Source organism: Molossus molossus, unplaced genomic scaffold (assembly GCF_014108415.1).
Source record: "Molossus molossus isolate mMolMol1 unplaced genomic scaffold, mMolMol1.p scaffold_m16_p_4, whole genome shotgun sequence".
NCBI lineage: Eukaryota > Metazoa > Chordata > Mammalia > Chiroptera > Molossidae > Molossus > Molossus molossus.
In genome coordinates this window covers 77,756,431-77,779,489 of record NW_023425377.1, presented here as the reverse complement: position 1 = coordinate 77,779,489, position 23,059 = coordinate 77,756,431, and the positions used below count along the sequence as shown (strand labels likewise).

At 51.6% G+C, this 23,059-nt stretch overlaps 1 protein-coding gene across 12 annotated transcripts in view; it reads right to left on the bottom strand.

Moving 5' to 3' along the window:
* Positions 1-23,059, bottom strand: part of PTPRS (protein tyrosine phosphatase receptor type S) — a 99,489-nt gene that overhangs the window by 61,684 nt on the left and 14,746 nt on the right. For 10 of the 12 annotated variants that reach the window (XM_036239762.1, XM_036239750.1, XM_036239755.1 and 7 more), the window contains exon 1: positions 4,433-4,538. The exons of the other annotated variants lie outside the window; for them this stretch is intronic. The gene's annotated coding sequence lies outside the window, so the exon portion shown is untranslated. Of the gene's footprint in view, positions 1-4,432; positions 4,539-23,059 lie in introns of those variants that run through there. 12 annotated transcript variants of the gene reach the window in all.

Here is a 23,059-nt window from a genome sequence, read left to right as displayed (position 1 = left end):
CAGACCCCCAAGGGAGTAACATCCCTGTTCCAGCCTCAGTCTCTTCACCTAGAATACCAGCTGGCAAGGGCAGGGGCCACCTGCACAGAAGTCCTGGTGGGTGGAGGGTTCTGGCCACAGCTATTTCCCCCACCCTCCACACCCCATGGGAACCAGGGCCAGCACCTTCTAAACAGGGCAGCTCCCAATTACCCCTGGCTCCTGCAGCCCCGGCCTGGCTGGGCCCATGCTTTCTTGATGTCTGGGCATGATGGGGCTGATCTAGGTGCAGGCAGGCCAGGCCACGAGCTCCTCACTCCCTCCAACCCAGCCTGCTGGGGTCTGGTGTGGGGAGCGAGAGGGCGCAATGTCGGAGCTTTCAAGGCCTAGATGATGAAGCTGCAATGGGGGTGGGAGGCATAGGACAGACTCAGAGAGGAGAGGCTCAGTCACCACACAGAAGATAAGTGACAGTTTCTCTCAGACCCCCATGTACCCTGGAGGAACTTTCTATGACAGATGTTAAGACCCTGCAAAGCCCATGACCCTCCTGTCAACGACCACTTTCTAAAAGACCCCAAGTGTGGGGTCTTTTGCAAGGGACCTGGGGAGAATATAAAAAAGCTGTCAGCTCTACATTCAAAATCCATCCCAAGTCTGCCCACTTGTTACTTTCCCCTCTTCTGCCCCTACCTGGTTCAGCCCTATCACCAGCCACCTGGGCCAATGTATTCCTACCCTCACCCTCTATAATCTGTCCTCAGCTCTAAGCCAGAGGACACCTATGAGCATCTGAGTCAGATCCCATCCCTCCTCTGTCCACAGCCCTCCTGGCCGCCCACCTCCTTGGGGTAAAAGCCCAAGTCCTCCTCTAGTCCACAAGGTCCTGCACAACCTACTCCCGTCCCCTCCCTGCCTTCTCCCCACTTGCTCACCTGCTCTAGCCACATGGGCCTCCTCACTATTCCTCCAACAAATCGGGTATGGTTCTGCCCCAGGACCTTTACATTGGTTATTCCCTCTGCCTGGATCTCTCTGCCTCCAGATTTAATGTTAATATTATTACTAAGCTGAGAATTAAAGGGTGAATGGGAATGGGGGGCCGAGGGGTCATCCACACAAGCAACAGCAAGAAGCAGTACCTAGAGGTCCTAGAAGGGAGATGGTAAGAGATTAGGGCAGACAAACAGGGCAGCAAGGAGCCTAGGCAGCTCTGGGCAGGAAGAGACGTGGCCAGGTTGGCATCCAGCCAAATCTTCTCCCTGCACCTCTTTCAGGAACACAGCCTGGGACACTAACCCTGCCACTGTCGAGAAAGGGAAACTGAGGCAGGTGCACTGGGGCTGCATGGCGCTGCAATCCTTGAGTTCCTGAAGGATGGTGTGGTTAAGAAGGGACTGGCCTCCCATGGGAGTTGCAGGAAATAAAGCAAATGAGGCTGGCCCAGGGATGGGGGGGAAGGAAAGGAGCAGCCTTGGGACCTGGAACCCAGGGTCCATGAAGGACCCTTTCCTCAGCCAGTTGCTGAACTGTCCACCATTTGCTCCTAGCAGTCAGTCAGCGGGGGGGGGGGGGGGGGGGGGGGGGCCGGGGGGGGCGTCCTTTCAAAGATGTAGAAACTGAGGCTCACAGAGGAGCCCCTGGGGACTTGCCCAAGGTCCAAAGCCCACATTTAATCACATGACTGTGTCCTTTCTTGGCCATTATGAGCTTAGGAAAGTGAATGACTCGCTCAGGGCCTGATACAGCCTTCTAGGCAGCCACTGGGGGTCCCCAGACTGTGCTAATGGGGGATGAGTGGGCACTCATTCCAGCCAGCACCAGGGCGTGGGTCACGCGGTCCCAGAGCTGGCCTTGTGTACCCACACAGAGCAGGGAGCATAAAGGGGTGATTATAACCCAGGACTGCAAAGCAAACAGGCTGTGTCACCAGCACAAGGCGGGGTCTCAGAGTTTCTCCCTGCCCCCACCTGAGCGTTCATTCTGTTCTAGGGGGTCTAGGGGCTCATCTGTGCAATTCTGACCCTCGGGAGATTTCCCATGGCCTTGGGCCAGGTGAAGGGAAGGCCGGGGATGCTGGCAGGGGGCTTGAGAACTCCGCCCTCACATCCACCTCCTACACTTCTCCCTCCCCATGTCTCCCTTCTGGGCCAGCAGACTTGCCTCAGAAAAAAAGCCCCAAGGCCCCTCAAGGGCAGGAGCTAGGCTTCCAGCCTTGCTGGATAACTGTGCCCCCTAAGTGTCCAGGAGGGTCCAAGCTCTAGCTCTGAGTAGCTGGTGGGCCTCAATGTCCCCCCACTGGGAAATACTCAGTGTTGGGCCGGCCCTACCACCTTGGCAAAACAGGCCAGGACTGGGGTGAAGGAGCTGCCTTGAACTGACTATCCATTTGTATCAAGTGCTGTCCCCAAGATCAGGAGTAGACGGGCAGGGCGAACAGGGACATAGCCCGGCCCCAGAGGGAGGAATCAGTAATCCCAGCCAGGTGTCCCCATGTGCCGAGCCCTCCTAAATGCTCCTTGAGATTCCTTCTGTCTGACATATGAGGAAACTGAAGCTCAGAGAGGGGTTGCTGCTTGCCAAAGGTCACACAGCATGGAGGGGGCTGGGCTGGGCTTCGAGGTCAGAGAATGGTTCTCAATCGAACTCAGAGTCTATACCCTGAGTGGCTGCCAGGCTCACTCCTGCCAGCATGTTCCCCGCACAGGCTTCATAGAGGAGCTTGAGATTCCAAAATCTCGGTGCACTCTTGCCCTGTTCACACCCTTCAGGGCTCCCCAGCTCCTCTGCTCAGCATTCTGGGACCTTCGGGATCTGATCCTAGGCCTACCCTGTTGCCTCTTCCCAAAGGTTACTACCATTCCCAGAATGCACTGGTCTCTGTGCCCCCGTAACAGGTACACCCTTTCCCCAGCTGGCCCACCTGTCAACTCATCCTTCAAGCTGAAGCCACAGATCCCCCCACTCCAGGCTAAGCCTTGACACTCTCTGGACTCCTCCCCTGACCCAGGACCCTTCCTCAGCTCAGCTCTGACCCACAGTCCTGAAGCTGGGAGTGACTGTGTATGACTCTGTCCCTTTTCTGCTCTAAAACCTCCCATGGGTCTCATCTACATCCATTAAAATCTAGACTCATAACAGCCTCCAGAACTGCTAATCCCATCATGCTGCACGCCCAGTGCCCTGCTCACACCATTGCCCTAATCACTGCCTCTGGCTCACACAGGGGTATTTGTACATTCTGTTCCTTTCCCCAGCACATCCTTCCTCCTTCCCCATCAAACCTCAGCCTTCACATTTATCATCAGGTCTCGGCTGAACTGTCACCTACTCTTGGAAGCCCCCCTGAATGCCCCAGGCTGGATCAGGACCCTCTCTGGGCTTCCTCAGCACCTTGTGTCTCCCCTCACAGCTCTGCTCCTATCATGGGCCTGTCATCCTCCAGGAGGGAGCCTTCTCCCCGCCCTGGGAACGTGGCAAGGCCCCTGCACATACTGAATGCCTGGCCCCACTTGGCACTTGACCCACATCATTCCTGTGGTCATGTCCATTGAAGAAGGGGAAAATGAGGCCATAGGGAGACAATGAAGGCAGGGGAGGCCAACAGAGGCCCACCACCAGCTGCAATTTGCATCTGCTCCGTGATCAATTTGAGCCTTAAGTGATGGGGGTGTGGGCAGGACATGGGGTACTGGGCCCCTTGCTGGAGAGTTGCAGGAAGTTCCTTGGGGTGGTCCAGGACTAAGAAGGAGTCTTGGGAAGCAGGACTCTCAGGCACTAATAGGTGTTGTTGAGCATGGGTCTGGTGGGAGATAATGGGAGGTACAAAGGCATGGCGCTTGGGGTCAGGAATGGGATGTGAGGATGTGGGCGCTGATATGCTTGCCCTGACCACCCCGGTTTACTAAAGCCCCAAGGAGACACAGCGTCATCCTGGGGTCCACAGGCCAGAAAGGCACAAGGCCAAATGGAGAGTGGGAAACTTCCCGAGTGTTAGTGGGTGGCAAAGAGCAGAGATCCATCCCATATTCCCCACCCTACCCCCATGGTCCAGCCCCCTTCTCCAAAGTCCAGGCCTCCTCCAAGGTCCAGGTTCCCGAGGAAGGATGCAGAAGCCCCCCAGCAAAGCACCCTGGAGCTGGCAGCTAGGGCTGCCCCAACCTGGCTCCGCCCCCAGGAGGTGGGGGAGGAGAAAGGGCTGGGGGCCTGACGGGGGGAGGGGATCCTGCGGAGCATAACGGTCAGGAGTTTACCAAAGTAAGAGACGGCCTGAATGGGGGAGCACCAGACAGTGTCGGGCTAGAGATGTCCCTGGAGTTTGGCTGGGCCAGGCCCGTGCGGGGAGGGGGTGGATTGGGAACGCAAGAGTACCCCCTCCCAGGAGCCTAGAGTGGGGACAAGGAGAGAAACAAAGCCCAGCGCAGAGGTGGAAGAAGATCCCAGGTGCACTCACCCCGCGGATCAGCTCAGAGATCTGGCCAGCTCAGAGATCGGCCCGGGCCCCCTGCTACAGCTGCAGCCAGTCCCTCGTCCCGCGTCCACCCTGAGCGCTAGCGCCGCGCGCAGCGTAGTGGGGACTCGGGAGAGGCCGCGGCCCAAAGAGCTCAGCCTGGGGGCGGGGCTGGGGCGGGGCTCCGAACGGAAGTGGGGCGGGGGACCAGCGGGGGAGCCCCATCAGGGGGCACTGGAAATCTGCAAGGGGTTCCTGCGTGGGAGAAGCCTTCAAAAGGGGTACTAAGCAACCCCAAATGCACATGCATAAGAGGGCGCCCTGAGGTCCTCCTCTTCGGAAACCTGATGACAGAGGGAACCCCTCTCCTGCTCCCCCCACCCTTCCAGGTGCTGATCGTGGCCATGGCAACGGATGAAGAGGCGGGATGCCCGGACGCAGCAGTAGAGGGCTCCCCAAACACACCCAAATACTGGAGGTCGGATAAGGGGCAGAAAGAGCAGTTCCCAGCCTGAGTTGGATGGCAGAGACCACGCCCCCTACACACACACACACACACAGAAAGACCCAGAGGGTGGGGGAGGGGCGTAGGCACAAAGAAGCTGTCCTCCCGCTGGGATCTGGTTGGGGTCTGGGGGATGAATGGAGGACACGGTGGCAGAGCCCCTCCCAGGCACAATCCTGAGAAGCGGGGCGGAGAAAGTAGGCCCAGATTGGAAACAGATGGGGCCACCATGCCAGGCCGGAGACACCCGATCCACAGGGGTGGGTGGAAAGGAGGGGGAGAGGAAGGGAGGAGAAGGAGGGGTAGCCCCACCTAGGCAGCCAATCCCGACGGTGCTGCTGCCCTGATGCTAGTTTGAAAACTTCAGGGTTGATGCAGGGAACGTGGAGGCCCCTGGGGCTTAGGGAGAGGCGAGACCTTAATGGAGAGCCAAGGGCCACCGCAGGGGGCCGGCTCCCCCATCTGCTCCTATCCCTGGCGAATATGCCTCCTTCCACTATTAGTGTTCAGGATGACTCCCATAGCTAATGTGTTGAGCTCCCAGTGTATACCAAGCACTGTGCCTGCTTGCATCACCCCAATATCACCCCCACTTTCCAAAGGGGTTAGTGGAGAAACAGAGAGGTTACTTGTTTAAGGTTAGGAAAAGCAGGGGCTGGAACCAAGGTTTGGGTTCACAGGATGAGCCCTACCCACAATGATGCAGGAAGCCGGGAGGGATCAGGCGGGCGTGACACAAATGGACAAATTGCTACAAATTTAAAGTATCCAGAGACACAGCAGTACTGGACAGAAATGGGCCCCACCCTCAATAAACTCACCACCCAGTGGGGCGAAGAACAAGGGCTTTAATGGGGATACACAGAGAGCTGTAGGAACCCATATGAATCCCCAGTAAGGGTTCAGGCACAGCTCACTTCCCAAGGTGACCTATCCATGCCCTGCTGTGGCTGCCTTAGAGGGTCTAATTCCCCACCTCTCCCCAGCACCCTTGGTTGATCTGCCTCCTTCCTAAAGTGTACCTCAATTCTCCCTTCTTTTTTTTTTTTTTAATCCTCACCCGAGAACATTTTTCGATATTTTGTTCAGATAGAGTGAGTGGGAGAGAGAGAGAGAGAAACATCGACGTGAAAGCGACACATCGAGTGGTTGCCACCCACACGACCCAACCAGGGCTGGGGACAAACTGCAACCAAGGTACGTGCCCTTAGCGGGAACTGAACCGGGGTCTCTCCGGACCGCAGGCCGACGCCCTAACCCCTGAGCCAAACCGGCCAGGGCTCAATTCTCCCTTCTGTAAAACAGAGTGTATAATGCTACCTCCCCTAGCACTCTAGATGCCTGCACTGGAGTTCCCAAAGCACCAGGCACACAGTAGGTTCTCTGTGAATGTCTGGATGTGGACTCTACATGCAGGACATAGTAGGTGCTGCTTAACACAAGATAATCCAATATCTCCCCTCCCCACAGTCCCAACTGTGGGAGACACACAGTAGGTGCTTCATAGGGTGAGATACCTGGCACCCCAGCACCACATGGGACACATAGGAGGTGCTCTCGTCAACATAGATGTGAAATCAAGGAGTGTAACCTCCTCAGGCTTGGCAGGGCACAGTGGGCCCTCAGGAAATGCCACCAGGAGCACAGTGGGTGCTTTGCTTGCATTTGAGGGCTGATGGCCCAGACACAGGGCTCACACACCCAGGAATGACTCCAAGCATACTCCATGTGACCTCAAGGAAGAACCTATACCTCTGGGCCTCAGTTTCCTCATCTTATTAAAAAACAGGCACACGACAGGTACTCAATGAATCAAGATGTCAGGACGCCCAGGGCTGTGTGATCTGGAGCAGAAATGCCCATCTCTGGGTTGTCCAGGACCCAGGGGATGGTGGCTGAGGACCTGCCACCCCTTCCCCAGCCAGCCCTGCCCTCTCTGGATTTCTTGCCCATGTCTCCCTGGAGATGACCTCTTGCCTCCATACAGTGGCAGTGACCACATGGGCTGGGAACACAGCCACCTTTGAAGTAGGGGTGGGAGAGATCTGGGCCAGGAATGAGGCCTGCATCTGGTCTATCCCAGCTGAGTGACCCCATTCACACAGCACCCTGAATGTCCCCCCATTACAGCTCTAATCATCCATTCATTAACTGCCTGATCCTGGGTCTATCTCTGCCTTTAGACTGTGCCCTCTGAGGGCAGGACAGGGTCTCTGTCTTGATCATCAGAGCACACCCTGTGCTGGGTCCCCAGCACCCAGCAGAGGGCATGCATGGTACACAGTAGGTTCTCAGCAAACCTTTACATAAACAGCCAGGACCCTCCTCACCTGGGAGAGTCCTCTCCAAACTTATTCTCCCCTGGGGGCTACAATGCATAGTTATCCTCATCACAAAGCAGGCATCTTCACCCACCCTTTTTTTTTTTTTTAATCCTCACCCGAGGACATTTTTCCATTTTTTGTTCAGATAGAGTGGAAGGGGGTGGGGGGGGGGGAGAGAGAGAGAGAGAGAGAGAGAGAAACATCGATGTGAAAGGGACACATTGAGCGGTTGCCACCCACACAACCCAACCAAGGCCAGGGACAAACTGCAACCGAGGTACGTGCCCTTAGCGGGAACCGAACCCGGGTCTCTCTGGACCACAGGCCGACGCTCTAACCACTGAGAAAAACCGGCCAGGGCCACCCACCCGTTTTTAAACAAAATTTTTGAGCATCAACTGTAAGCCAGGACTGGTGTGAGGAACTGGGGACACAGCAGTGACTAAGACTGACAAAGATCCCTGCCTTCATGGAGCTGATGCTCTCTCTAGTGAGGGCAACAGAAGGGCAACGAAAAAATAAAATACACCAAGGGTCAGTTAGCAGTAAGTGCTATGAACATAGACAAAGCGGGGGGTGGGGTGGGAGGGAGTGCAGTCTTAAACAGGGAGGTCAGGGAGTAAGGAAGTAACATTTGACCTAAGACCTGAAGGAAGTGAGGGATTGTGAAGGAGATATGGATGTTTGAAGGAAGTGCAATGGTTGGGGGTGGAGGTGGGGTACACAGCGCATGCAAAGGTCCTGGGGCAGGATTCTGCTTGGCATACTGGAGGAAGAGGGAGGAAGCCTGTGTTGCTGAAGCAGAGTGAGTGGGGAGAGAGGGAGGAGGTGAGGGCAGGGAGGAGATAGGGGAAGATCATATAGGGCCTTGTGGGTCCCCAGGGAGGACTTGGGCTTTTACCCCTTGGGAGGTGGGAGCCCTGGAGAGATGTAGGCAGAAGAACAGGACCTGACTCTGGTGCTCACAGGTACATTCTGTCCACTGCAACGACAGACTGTAGAGGGTTGGGGGGACCCAAGGGGGAAGTGATTGCACATATCCAGGCCAGCAATGAGGGAGCTAGATCAGGTGGAAGCAGGAAGGGAGCAAGGGAGAAGTAGGCACAATCTGGATAGATTGGGAAGGCAGAGCCAATAGAATTTTCTAAAGGACTAGTTGTGGGGCATAAATTAAAGCAGGGACTCGAGGATGACTCCAGGATTTTGGGCCTGAGCACTTTGAAGGTTAAGAACTGCCACCTCTGGGAAGCCCTACCTGATTGCTTAGCCCATACAGTGCCCTTGAGGACTGACCCCAGAAGCTCCCACATGTTCAGTTGATATGTCTTCTGTGTACACGCAGGAGGCAGCTGCCCTTGGAGAGAAGCACGAGGCTGGATCACGTCAGCCCCTGCAGCTGGGACATTTGGGGGTAATTTTTTTGTCAAAATAACTTTTCTTCTAATTATAAAATAGGCACAAGCAGCAGAAAATTAGAGAAAATCAGCATAAAGAACATAAAAACTGCCCATAGTCCACACCTCTCCTGAAGAGAAAATGTAAGCATGTGGTCATTTCCATTCATTCTTTCCACAAACATTTATTGAGTACCTATTGTGTGCCAGGCCAATGGGGATACAGCAGTGGGTATGACAGAGCCAGTCCCCCAGCCCCCCCACCCCCACCCTCAAGAGAGTGAGGAAGACAGACACTCATAGGAAAACCAACATTGTCAATAACATAATGCAGGACAGTGCTAAGAGACACACACACACACACACACACACACACACACACACACACAAATCACAGTGAGGCTCTAGAAGCCTGGAGGGGCCTGGGGGACTTCTCAGGGGACCTGGATGAAGTCAGCAAATCAGATATACAAACACCTATGGGAACAGAGTTCCAGGCAGGAGAAACAGCAAGTGCAAGGGTCCTGAGGTCAACTGCATCCTTCTAGACTTTCTTCTACGTGTGCAAATTGGTACTTTCCTTTTGAAAATAGAGATCACCACCCAGCCAGTATGGCTCAGTGGATTGAACATCATCCCATGGACTGAGAGGTCCCAGTTCAATTCCCAGTTGGGGCACGTGCCCGGGTTGCAGGCTCAATCCCCAGTGGGGGGTATGAGGAGGCAGCTGCTTGATGTTTCTCTCTCACATCAATATTTCTATCTCTCTCTCTCTAAAAAAAAAAAAAAAAATCAACAAAAACATATTATAAAGAAATAAAATAGAGATCACCATTGTGAGAGCCCATTTGCCTATGTCCCCCCCCCAGTTTAATCAATTCCTACTTGTTCTACAAACAACAAGAGGGACATCCACATATGAACCTGTGGCCTTTCCCTTCCTGCACGTAAGTTCCAACCAACAGGTGTCTCTGTTGGGGTGTTCTACAGCCTCTGACACCTGCCCTGAGGTAGTACCTGAACCACACACACCTGGGTCAGATCCCCCATTCCCATCCCTCTCCCAACTTGTCCCACTGTCCTCACATTTGGGGCCAAAATCTCTCAAAAGTTTCATTTACGGGCAATCACCAAACTCCCCACCCTTGGGATCCACAATGAGAGAGAAACTGGTTGGGCAGCTTCCTCCTTTCACCAGCACAGTATTCATGACCTGGGGCAGTGAGCATGTGCTGACCAGCTAGGAGCCCATCTCACCCACACTCACATCACAGTCCTGGCGCAGCATCTGCCTGCCAGCTACACCACAGTGGGCACACTGCCCACTACAGGCATGCCCCAGCTCCTCACCAGCCTCTTTCACCTGCTGGTTCCCCCAGGACCAGCTACCTTCCTCTCCTTCCGGAGAAATCCCGGATGCCTTCAGGTGCAGCTGGATCCAGATCCAGATCCAGATGCCTTCAGGTGCAGCTCTTCCCATGTTCTCCATTTCTCAGCTGATAGCAGCCCCATCCTTCCAGAGGCTCAGGCTAGAACCTAGGGGCCAGCTCTGACTCTTCTTCCCTCACCTTCACATGCTGCTGGTCTGGAAATACTACTCCCAAGTATCCCACTTAAATTTCTTATGACTTTGTCCATATTTCTCCATGTGCCTTCTTATCCTGTCTAGCTCCCATTACTGCCTGCCTGGACCAGAGTCACCTCTGCCCTGGTCCCCCGGCTCTTGCCTTCATTCCCCCCAGTCTGTGCTCTGTGCAGTAGCCAAAGGGTGCCTGTGAGCACCTGAGTCAGGTCCTGGGTCTTGCCCCTCCTCTGCCACAACCCTCCAGGGCTCCTACTTCCTTTGGGGTAAAAGCCCAAGCCCTCCACACAGCCCACAAGGCCCTGAACAATCTGTCCTGTCCTCACCCACCCTCACCTCCTCCCTCTTTTCCCTTTGCTCACTCCACCCCAGCCACATGGCCTCCTCAAGCTCCTCCAACACACCAGCCACAGTCTTGCCTCAGGGCCTTTGCACAGGCTATTCCCTCTACATGGAACACTTCCTCCATTTTCATGGCTGTTTCCTTCTCACCATTCAGGGCGCCCTCAAACATCACTTCCTCAGACTGACCTCACTACATACAGTTCAGGTAGCACCCCCAATCATCCTTTATCACACATTCCTCTACTTTTTTTCTTTTTTGGCACTTACCTTCATCTGAAATTAGGGGGGGGGGGGTGCGGGGGAGGACAAACGTAGGTTTAGAGTTGCGAGTACATGAAACACAGAGTTTATTCTTGTAGTGTTATTAATTAATTATTGTATTATTTTCCACATGAACAACTGTATAACTATTTTTGTTGTCTAGCTTGGCACTGTCCAGTAGGGAACCAATAGCCACGTGTGACTAGTTAAATAAAATTCAAAATTTAGTTCAAGTCACACTGGCTGAGTTTCCTGCATATGAGGCCCACGGCCACAGTACTGGTGCAGATCTACTGCATTTCTTTCTCTTTTTTAAAATCATGGATTTTAGAGAGAGAGGGAGAGAGAGAAACATCGATAGGCTACTTCCTGCACACCTCCTACATCCCTGGCATGTGCCCTGACCGAGAATCAAACTGGTGACCTTTCAGTGCATGGGATGACACTCAACCAACTGAGCCACACTACCAGCCAAGGTAGTACATTTCTATCATCACAGAAAGTTCTGTGGACAGCTATACTGGAGACTGGGAGCAGGAGGGTGGGCTTTGGTCACTGCTAGACCCCAGGGCCTGGCACACAGTACATGCTCAATTTGCACCTAGGTCTACCTGACTTGCAACCCAGGTGCTCTCTGGGGGCTGCTAGTCCAGCCCAAAGGGCAGAAATTTGTAAAAAGCTGCCCTGGCCACCGCCAGACTCCGTGTTGCAACCTGGTGCCAACATACTGACCCAGCCAGAAGCTGGGGGCAGAAGGGCCAGGTCCCCTGCCAGGCACAGTCTTTTAGGTTGGGGCCCTCACCAGGCCACCACCATCTCTCATCTTAAGTCATCTGTGGCTGATTCCATGGCTCTGGCCACATGTTCTCTGCAAGGTGCCTCTGAGATCAACAGGTCCCCACTGAGTTCGCAGTCCTCCCCCAAACCCTCCCCTCCTTGCTCATGACTTCTACCAAATCCCAATCCCCTCATTAAATCTTTCATTCAACTGGCTTATGCCTTTCCCTTAAACCAGCAATTTTCAACCAGGGTGCCACCACACACTGGTGTGCCCCAAGAATTTTTAAAACATGCAATTCCTGACAATTTAGTCGGGGGCACTGACCTCTTTCCCTCAGACTGTCAAATAAAAAAATGACGACAGCCAACACTATAGCCATCCATTGTGAATGCTCTGTCTCAAACCACAAATATATAGGTAATAGAATTGCATCTTATTGGTCACGTCACATAATAAAGTTGTGTCTGATTGGTTAATTCTTGGTACCAGAAATCCTTAAATACAAGTATAGGCACCTGATTTTTTTAAAAAAAGTAACTTTGGAGCAAAAAGGGTAAGTAATTACATTTTTTTCTTTTCTTTCCTCTTCTTCTTTTTTTTTGGGGGGGGGGGGTAAATCAATAAAAATTATACCTATTTTTTAAAATCAGACCTGCGAGATATATCTTTTTTTGCTGTGCCGCAGAATTTTAGTTTGTGTGTGCCATGAGATGAAAAAGGTTGAAAATCACTGTCTTAAACTAACTTCAAGTTTTTTTTCTTTACTGATTTTAGAGAGAGAGGAAGGGAGAAAGAGAGAGAGAGAGAGAGAACATCAATTGGCCACTTCCTGCATGCCCCCCACTGTGGATCGGGCCCACAACCTGGGAATGTGCCCTGACCAGGACTCGAACCACCAACTTCTTGGTGCATGGGTCAATGCTCAACCACTGAATGATACTGGCAGGGCAAACTAATTTACTTTAGAAACTAACTTGATAATGCAAGGCTCTAACTGCCTAGCCTTGAAAGTCAGCAGAAAAACTGTTACAATGAAAATATGTACAGAGTTCTTCCATTTTCCCTGGATACTGTTGCTAAAGGCAGCAGCAAGAACGGGATCTGGTTATGAAGAGACTGGATTGATAGGTGTTGGTGTTCAAGGTTACCCTGCACCTGACTGAGTTTTTCTCTTTGACCTGTTACATATGAACCGAAAGGGAGTCATTACTAGTCTGTGCAGCTCTGTGACACCAGACGTGTCCTCCACAGGTCACCCCAGAACAGCCTCATTCTGGAGGCAGGCCCCCCACTTCAGAAATCATTGTCCACAGGAAGCAGGAGGACAAGGTTTTCTGCCCAGCTCAGTCCCTGGGGAGCTATGTGGTCCTAAGCAAGTCCTTGTCACTCTGGGCCTCAGTTTCCCTTCCAATCCAGAGGAAGATTGGATTTTTTAGTGCCCAATGCTGATTTTTTGTGGGTTCAAGGCCTTTGAAGATCAGGGAAACTGAGGCAAGGGCCAGTGAGGTCTCTGATGCAGGGTGACATGGAACCCAGTCTTGGTCACTCACTACTTAAACCTCAGTATCTACCCTGCACTAGGTGCCATCTTGAGTCCTGGGGACACGGCTGGGACCAAGGCAGACAACCTCTCAGGGCTTCTCTTCTAGGGAAGAAGAGTGACAGACAAAGGAAGCCATGCAAAGACGGGGTTGAGGAGGGAGTTCTGGAGAGCGGACACAGCACATGCAAAGGCCCTGAGGTGGGACTAAACACACTAACTTCTAGGGAAAGAAAAGTGGCTGGTAGCTGAGAAACAGGATTGGCGGGGCGGGGGCTGTCATTTGAGGAATGAATATACTTGAGGCACAAACAATAATCACAATCCTGTAACAATTATCCTTTCACACCCTAGCTGCATGTAGAGTCCCTGTTGCATTCCAGGCTCCAGGCTGAGCACTGGGGGCACAGGAATACCCAGGCAGCCCCAGCCCGGTATTAAGTTCACTGGCCTGTGGGGAAGGTACACAGGCACCTCTAGCAGGTAAAGATCAGATGTGTGATGCCCTGGCCTGTATGCTCTGTGGTTAGAACATCAGTCCACGGACCAAAGGGTTGCAGGTTCAATCCCCGGGCCCAGTCAAGCCACATGAGGGAGGCAACCAATTGATGTGTCTCTCTCACATCAGTGCTTCTCTCTCCCACCCCCACTTCTGCTCTCTCTTAAAAAAAAAAAAAATATATCAATGGAAAAAACATCCTCAGGTGAGGATTAGCAACAACAACAAAAAAAGATGAGATCTGTGATGGGGGATACCTCTGGCCTGCAAGTGGGGCAGGCTTCCAGGAAGAGGTGATATTTAAGATGTAAAGGAAGAGAAACAGGGAGAGGAGACCTAAGTAGCACTGTACAAAATGCAAGAGGTGAGAATAAGAACCTTGGGCTAAGTCCCAGTCACATCCCACAGGTGAGAAGACAGGGACTAGGGAGCAAGCTGCTGGAGGAGGGGCACCTGCTGTGAGAGCCCAGGTACAAGTACAACCTCTCAGCTCCCCAAGTTCTCAAGTCCAGGGAGAAGGTGACATCTTTAAACAGAGGTCTGAAACTGGACCAAACCCCTACTCCCCCAAGACCTAAAAACACTCTTCAAGCACTTAGTATGGGCAAAGTACTCAGAACTAAACCAGGCACACAGTAGGTGCTCAAGGAAAACACTGGCTATTATTCCTGCCTCTTCCTAAAAGCTAGGCATACATAAACAGCCTGTTGAATCCTCTCAACGAATGGTATTATCCACCCTCCCCTTTTCAGTTGGGGAAGCTGAGGCACGGAGGTTGAGCCCAAACTTTCACCACTAATAAGCGAGAGTGGGGACCTGAACCCAAGCTGGTTCTCAACTCCTCCACCACTCATCTGAGCCTCAGTTTCCCCTCCCCAGCCCTCACCCTCCACCTCATGTGGAGGTGATGCAGTCCCAGAATTCATGGCATCTCAAACCAAGCCCATGTGTGACTCACAGTCTACACACGGCCAGGGGCTGGCAGCCACTTGGAGGCATAAGGAAGGGCCACAGGCTTCCAAACGCATTTATCATTATTAATAAAAATAGTTATTATTATTAATTATTCTCTAGCAGCTGCCCCCAGCAGCGGGAGCCATCAAGGAGACACAGGCATGGGCGAGAACAGTGGCACGGGTGAAGACAGTGGCTTGGTTCAGCAACTGTCCCAGGACTCAGCACCAGGCTTTTGCACTCTCTATCCCTCTGCCAGGACCACTTTCTCCCCAGATACCCACCTAGCTCCCTTCCTCACCATCTCTGTTCAAATGTTCCCCTTTCAGTGAAGGCTTACAGAACCCCTTATTTAAAATTCTGGCCCTGGCCAGTTTGGCTCAGCGGTTAGAGTGTCGGCCTGCGGTCTGGAGAGACCCGGGTTTGATTCCCGCTAAGGGCACGTACTTCGGTTGCAGTTTGTCCCCGGCCCTGGTTGGTCGTGCGGGTGGCAGCCACTCGATGTGTCCCTTCACGTCAATGTTTCTGTCTGTCTCTCCCTTCCTCTCTCTCCCTCCCACTCTATCTGTACAAAAAATGGAAAAATATCCTCGGGTGAGGATAAAAAAAATAAATAAATAAAATAAAATAAAATTCTGCCTTCCACCCTGGCCAGTTTGGCTCAGTGGTTAGAGCGTCGGCCTGCAGACCAGAGAGACCCAGGTTCAGTTCCCGCTACGGGCACGTATCTTGGTTGCAGTTTGTCCCCGGCCCTGGTTGGGGTCGTGTGGGTGGCAACTAGTCAGGGTGTCTCTCTCACATCAATGTTTTTCTCTCTCGCTTCCTCCCTTTCTCCCTCCCGCTCTATTTGAAGATAAATCCCTGGGTGAGGATAAAAAATAAAAATAAAATAAAATTCTGCCTTCCACTCTGACACTCCCCATTCCCCTTCTCCGGTTTTTGTCCCCCAGAACAACGTACCACCCTGACATTGGATGTGGTTTTTCTTCTGTGCTTTGTTTATTCTCCATTTCCTCAACTGAACTTCGAGCTGCAAGAGGACAGGGAATTTGTTCTTTTCATTGTGCCTGGAACAGCGAGCAGCTGTCACACAGCAGACATACACGTTGCGGAAGGGAGAGTCCCTCTTCTCCGCCTGTAGAAGCAACCTCTGTGGTTGGTTTGTGTCAATCTCTGCAGGTCTTTCCCACGCAGCTACAGACCAAAGGTAACATCAGAACACAGAGTGGGATTTTTAAAGAGGAAATTGTATCATCCTGTTTGTGTCATTTCCCAACTCGCATTTTTTCACATGATGCTGTACACACATCCCTGGCCTCTTTCCACCTGCCTTACAATCTTCTATTGCAAGACTGGCCCGTTTATTATGACCCCTGTTGCTCACCCAAGGACATGCTGGATCTCTGCATACATGCCTCCCAGGCCCTTGGGGAAGCATCCGTCTCTCTCAATGCTGAGAGGTGGAGGGATGTTTCCACATTCTCTTTGAGCCTGCAAACAACACCTCCAGAAATGTATCTGATAGACACATCCCCTGAAATGACACATGTAGAAAGTCCTTGCCCCTGAAATGACACTTGTAGGAAATACCCACAGCAAGACTTGAAATAACATAAGTGCCCATCAACAGTGGATCAGTTAAATATATAACAGTACGAGGGACCAAATAATACCACAAAAAAATTAATATTTCTTAGTATTAGGGGGTCAGTATCACAACTGTGAAAAGCAATGGGGAAGCTAGATGTACAATGATGAAACTACTTTAAAGATACTGTATTTTTTAATGGGGGGGCGGGATACCAAGGTACAGAACAGCATGTAAAGGATGCTACCATTTGGTTAAACAAAGGAGTATAAATCTCCCTGCCTACTGAATGTTCACAGACGAGCTCTACATAACTGCACTGTCCAAACTGGTAGTCACGAGCCGCATGTGGCTGCTTACATTTAAATGGAGTGAAATGGGATGCAATTTAAAACTCAAGTCCTCAGTTGTACAGCCACATTTCAGATGCATTAGAGGACACTGGGCTAGTGGCTACTTTATTAGAAAGTACAAGTACAAAGCATTTCTGTCATTGCACAAAAGTTCTGTTGGACTGATGCAGAACTAAGGTGGCAAGCTACAACCCACAGGCCAAATCTGTCCTGCTATTTGTGTAAATAAAGCTTTATTGACACATGACCACACCCATTCATCCACCTACTGTTTCTGGCTGCCTTCTTTCTATAATGGCAGAGTTGAGTAGTAGAGACAGGGACCTCCAGCCTTCAAAGCTAAAAAGACTTACTATCTGGTCCTTTGCAGAAAAAAATCTACTGACCTCTGTTTCTGGGAAAGGAGAGAGGAGGGAATTGAGGATGGGGGCACAGCAGAGACTTTCCATTGTGTACTTGTCTGCACCTTCTTAGCTGTGCCCCATGTGTATGCATGATCTGGCCAGAAACATAAAATAAAAATAAAAGATACTGCAAAGTTGAGATGCTTATTTATTCTCCCGCCAGTGGCATTCTGGAGATTACCAAGTTCCAGACACTTTTGCCAAGAAGATGGGCAAAAAATGGTTATCTCCTTGTTTTAATTTGTAACTCCTGGGAATCTTTAAATATAAATGTCCATCCACTCATCCATCAACCTCAGACTCTTAAAGAACAGAGGGCAGGAACCCCATCCATCTAATTCACTGCAGTGTCCCCAGCAGCCATGCAGGGTCAAGCAAACAGTTGAAGCCCAATAAATGTGCATGAAGGACTGAGGAAACTGGGCCCAGGGATAGAGCTGCATTACAAGGCCTGGGACTGTTGGGGCTAGTGGTAGGCATGGACCGTCAAGCCAAGCTTCCCTGATGCCGTGTCACCAATGGACACAGGGCCAACCTGGCTCCTGGGCAGGCCAGACTGCTGGTCCCTTGGGCAGGAGCCTGTATATATCCTTTCCGGGGGCAGTGCTTAGCGATGGGGGAAATGGGCAGGGTGGGCGGGGGTTCTGCAGCCTCAGGGGTGGAAGGAACCTCAGGGCTCCAGACCTGGAGAGAAATTATATATTCATCAGAATCTTAAACAAAAGCCCACAGCCGCCTGTCAGCCAGGCTCTGGCTTTTATGGTAATCGGCGAGGAATTACCCACAATGCCCAGCCAAGCGCAAGTGGTTCTTGGCCCAGATCCTAAACTAATTTTTATATGTTCGTGTGTATATAATTTCACTCCCTCCCTCCCATTCCTCTTCCATCATTAGTGGGATTGGGTGGGTGGGGGGGACAGAGGGAACCCTGGGTATAAGGCAGAGAGAGGGTGTTCATCAAGTCCCTCGAGCCTACCTGGCACCAGTCCCTGGGCCCAGAGTGTGTGGAGGCAGAAGTTGAGTGCCAAACTGGAGCCAAGGGGGGCCTGGAAACCACCAAGAACTGAAGCTGGCAACCCTGGGGGTGGAATACATACAGAAAAGGAGAAAAAAGAGGAGCCAGGAGGGGGGAGGGGAGGCAGGCCAAAGAGTAGGGTCAAACCCCTGCCAGGTGCTGTGTGGCCTGGGGCCAACTGCCTTAACCTCTCTGGGCTTCAGCCTCCTAGTCTGCAAACCAGGACCCCTCTACATCCCAAAATGGAGGCCTCTATGAACCTCTGATTTTCTGCTCCAAGAGCCCCAGTAAAGCTTGGAGTTGGCAAAGCCCCAAACCAAGCCCCACCCAACCACAAAGGGGTAGCTGGGCGCTATTCTGAGTGCTTTGTACATAAGGCTGAGAAAAGACTGCCTTGCTTAGGGCACTGGGTTGTTTGCAGCACAGAGACACAGGCCCTAGATCACATCCACCACCTCCAGGAGGCCCACACCAAGCCTCCAGGGAGAACCAGCCCCTCTGCTTTCTGGGAACCTTGGTGGTTGTCCTATAACGGAAGGGGGGGGTCCCCTCACACCAGCCCCTCTTGTCCTTGCAGATGCTCGAGTCAAAGATCTAGGAGTCATCCTGACTCCTTTCAATCCTACCTTCACCCAACCACTTAGCCAATCCCACAGGTTTTTGTGAAAAATCCTTGCAGAATCCACCCACTTACTTTCTCCCCCTCTGCCTCCATCTGGTTCAGCCCTCATCATCTCCCACTTGGACTAGTGCAGTCACCCTTACCCTGGTCCCGGGGATCCTGCCCTTGCTCCCACGGTCTGTCCTCCCTGCAGTGGCAAAATACACCTGAGAATACCTGAGCCAACTCCTATCCCGTCTCTGTCCATAGCCATCCAAAGCTCCCACCTCCCTCAAGCTAAAAGCCCAGGTCCTCCCCCACAGCCCACAAGGCCCTGCATGATCTGCCCACATCCTCTTCTCCCTCTCCCCACCTCCCAACTCACTCTGCTCCAGCCACATGGGCTTCCTGACTATTCTTCCAATGACCCAAGCATGGTCCAGCCTCAAAGCCCTTGTATGGGCTATTCCCCACCAGAAATGCCTTTCCTCCAGAACTCCACATAGTTTACTTCCTCACTTCCAGCTAGTGTTTACTGAAATGTCACCTCCTCAGAGAGGCCTGCCTTGATTCAGTAGCTAACACAGCCCCTCCTTATCACCTACCCCTTTCCCTGCCTTCATTTTTCTTAAAAGCATGGCATCCAGTAGTCCCTTAGTAAATATTTAGTCTATTTACTTGTGTAGTGTCCTTGTCCCTGCAATACTCCATGAGGACAGGGCTTTTAAAACCCTTTGTCTTCGGCACCACTCTGTTCCCAGCACCTGGATCAGGGTCTGGCACACAGGAGGTGCTCAATAAATACCCACTGGAGAATCTAAACCTCCCACCCCACCCCAGCAGGGTCCTGGGCCCCGAAAAGGTACTATGATTGTTTCCACAACATCCAGAAGCTTTTCTCAGGGTCCGAAAGAAAACGTTCAAGCTGAACCATCCCCCCAGGGGAATGGGGGTCAGCGGCACCGGGTCCTGCAAATAGCTCAGTGGGAGCAGCCAGAGGTGCCAAAGAAAGAAGAAAAACAGGCCTGTCCCACAAAGCTGTTACAGGGAGGCCTGCACTGGCTCACTGGTGACCGGAGTGCAGACTGGGAACACTCTTTATACGTGATGAGGCAAGATCTAGCGAATGCTAATGTGGGTGCAGGACATGTGGAAACGGGAAGAAAACAGAGCTATCTTTACTAATGCTAAAATAATAGTAGCAATAATAATAGTAATTGCTAACACTTTAAGACCATATATTATGTGCTAAGTACTCACTGTTCAAAGCGCTTTACACGTAATATCTCATCTAATTCTCTCCATTTTACAGACAAGGAAACAGAGTCTCAGAGAGGTCAGGACACTAGCTCAAGATCACACAGCTCGGATGTGGCAGAACAGGATACGTGGTGGCAAAGCCTGCCAGCAGCCAAGCTCCATGCCTGGTACACAGTAGGTGCCCCATAAATGCCACAGATGCCCAAGGGCAAAGTGAGCTGAGGCAGGGTTCACATTTCCAGGTGGAAATGACCAGAGTTGCTGAACAGTCAGTTCAGTCGGGTGTTTGCTGAGGAGGAGGAGGGAGAGCAACACAAACAGAGGGAATTGGGCCTCAGGGAGCAAGGCGGCTGGCTTGGAGGATAACAATTGGCTGCCAGTCTCATTTCCTCCTGTGACAGAGATGGGCAGACCTGGCCAGGGCCATGGCTGGCATGGAGCCAGAGCCAGCAGGACCTCCCCACCTGTCACCCATGATGTGTTCATCAAGAGCAAGGGAAATGTCATAACCATCTGGGGTGGGTGGCAGGAGAGGGCATGACAGGGTACTTCTTGGGTGGGAAGGAGAGCCTGGCCCAAGGTCAATGTGGCCCCTAGCAAATCTGTTTTCCTTCACTGCCTCAGTTGGACCAACCTACCATTTAACTTCTGTTTACAGAGAAACACATGGTAAGAGGTCCAAGACCACGAGTTTGATGAAGAGCACAGTTCCAGGCTCTGCTCCTTACTTACTGTGTGACCTTCGGCAAATCACTTCCCATCTATGAACCTGTTTCCCCATCTGTAAAATGGAGTTGTCACCCCCTGGACTGGAACAACCTTCCCAAGACACAAACTTGACACAGCAACTCTGAGTCGAATTTTGGCTTAACCTCCTCCTGGTGGCCTCAGGCAAGTAGTTTAAGCAATCTGGGTCTGCTTTCCTTCATCTGTTAAAGGCTCCTTGTTCGCACCCCTGGATTGAGCCATACCTGAAGCTGGTATATTCTAACAACAGCCAATCAATTCATCTGTTTTGTTTTGTTTTTAATTGATTAGAGAGAGAAAGAAGAAGAAAAACATCAGTTCGTTGTTCCACTTGTTGGTATATTCACTGGTTGACTCATTTTTTTTTTTTTCCTTATTTTTTATCCTTTCCCGAGGACATTTTTTGATATTTTGTTCCGATAGAATGGGAGGGGGAGAGAGAGAGAGAGAAACATCGACGTGAAAGGAACACATCGAGTGGTTGCCACCCACACGATGCAACCAGGGCCGGGGACAAACTGCAACCGAGGTACATGCCCTTAGCGGGAACTGAACCCGGGTCTCTCCGGACCGCAGGTCGACGCTTTAACCGCTGAGCCAAACCGGCCAGGGCCATTAGCTGATACTTATATGTGGCCTGATTGGGGATCAAACCCACAACCTTGGCGTATCTGGACGACACTCTAACCAACTAAGCTACCTAGCCAGGGCTCAATTCATCTGCTTTTATACTAAAATCCATTTGATTTGGGTTTCTTCTCCTTTCAGGCTGCAGGCCCCCCTGTTTGTTTGAGGCTGAAGCCTCATTAGCAGCAGGGCAGGGAGCTGAGGGTGTGACCCTTGAAGGTTATTCCTGCTCAACAGTCAACTTCTTGAAGGACTTCGGACAGACCCAAACCTCTGCCTCTCAGGTCTTTCAAAACACAGTCACCAGAAAGCAACACCCTCCTGGGTAGCATTATCCAGATCTGGGGCTGAGAGTGGCAACCATTTACCTCTACCATGTGCTGGGCCCAGTACAAGACACAAGATTAAACGACGACTTCACCTTGAGGGCTCACTGGGACTGTACGAGAAGGGAAGTCTGCCAACACTGTTCCCTCTGCCTGGAACACCCTTCCTTCCCCACTACCCACGTAACTCCTACTCAACCTCCACATCTCAGATCAGCTGCCACCTCCTTTAGGAAGCCTTCCCTGACCTTACCTCCCATCCCCCCACCCCAACCCCAGTCCCAGGTCTGGCAATTTCCATGCTTCACTGAGTTTAAGGTGCATTGTTATTTCACGTACCAATAAGAGTAAAACAACAAAAAACAAAAACATCGCCACTTGCACTAGACTTATCTGAGAGAATTACTATTCGATAGCTACTGAAAGAGCTTTCTAAACTTCTCTGAACAGAGGTTTTGATCACTTTTCTCTCTTGAACTAGGAACAAAATGGAAAGTGTAAGTGAAATATAAGGTTCCAGTTTTCCTAAAACTCCTTTGTGTCCCAAGCCTAACTCTTCCGAACTGCTTTTCCACCCAGACTTGCCAATTTGGGGTTTTGTGCATGGCCCTTGTATTGCCAGGCCCCAGAACCTAGCATCTCTCATGGCCAGCTGCCCTGGGACTTCCCTCCGAACTGCTGACACCCCCTGGAAGGATTCACAGAAGGTACCAACGACAGCTGGGGCTCCTGCCCATGGCACGTGGTCCATGCACTGTGGTTTGTCAACTGGCACTTTGAAAGCTGCAGTGATCAAGGCAGGAATAACCGCTCTGACTAAAACTGCCTGGCAGACGCTCAAAAAACATTACTGGATGAATTTTTAAAAAGTCACAGAAAATGTGAGTTCAGAGAGGTTGGGCACTGGTTACAAGTCACACAGCTAAGCAAGAGGTGAGGGCAGACTTTGACTTGAGGTCTAACAGAATTGTCAGCTTTGCACTGGTCCGTGCTGCTCATTGCACTTACAATGTATTTTCCTAAAACAGGACAGGGTGTGGACCCCAACCAACCTCTCAACTAAGAAAACTAAACTCACACAGCCTTTAAATGCATGTGGCTAATTGATAAATTAGGAAAAAGTGATGGCTGTTAAGTGCTTGGAGAGCAAGCTGCACCCTAGCCAGATCCAGCAGTGGGTCAGCTTGGCTGGCTACCCTGTCACTGTGTAACACCTGTCAGATGACTAGGCCTCTCTGGGCCTCAATATTCTCATCTGTCAAGTGGCTATAAGAGTCTCTCCTTCACAGCTGTGAAGATTAAATCCACAAAAAGTCTGCTTTCAAATTCTATCTCAAATCTGACCACTTCTCCCCCCTCATCTGTTTCTACCTGATCCAGTTCCATCATCGCCCACCTAAACCAGTGCAGTCTCTTCTGTCAGTACCCCCCCACCAAAGGTTGTCCTCCTTGAAGCAACCACCAGAGGGTGCCTGTGAGCATCTGAGTCAAGTCCCATCCCTCCTTTGATCACAGCCCTCCAGG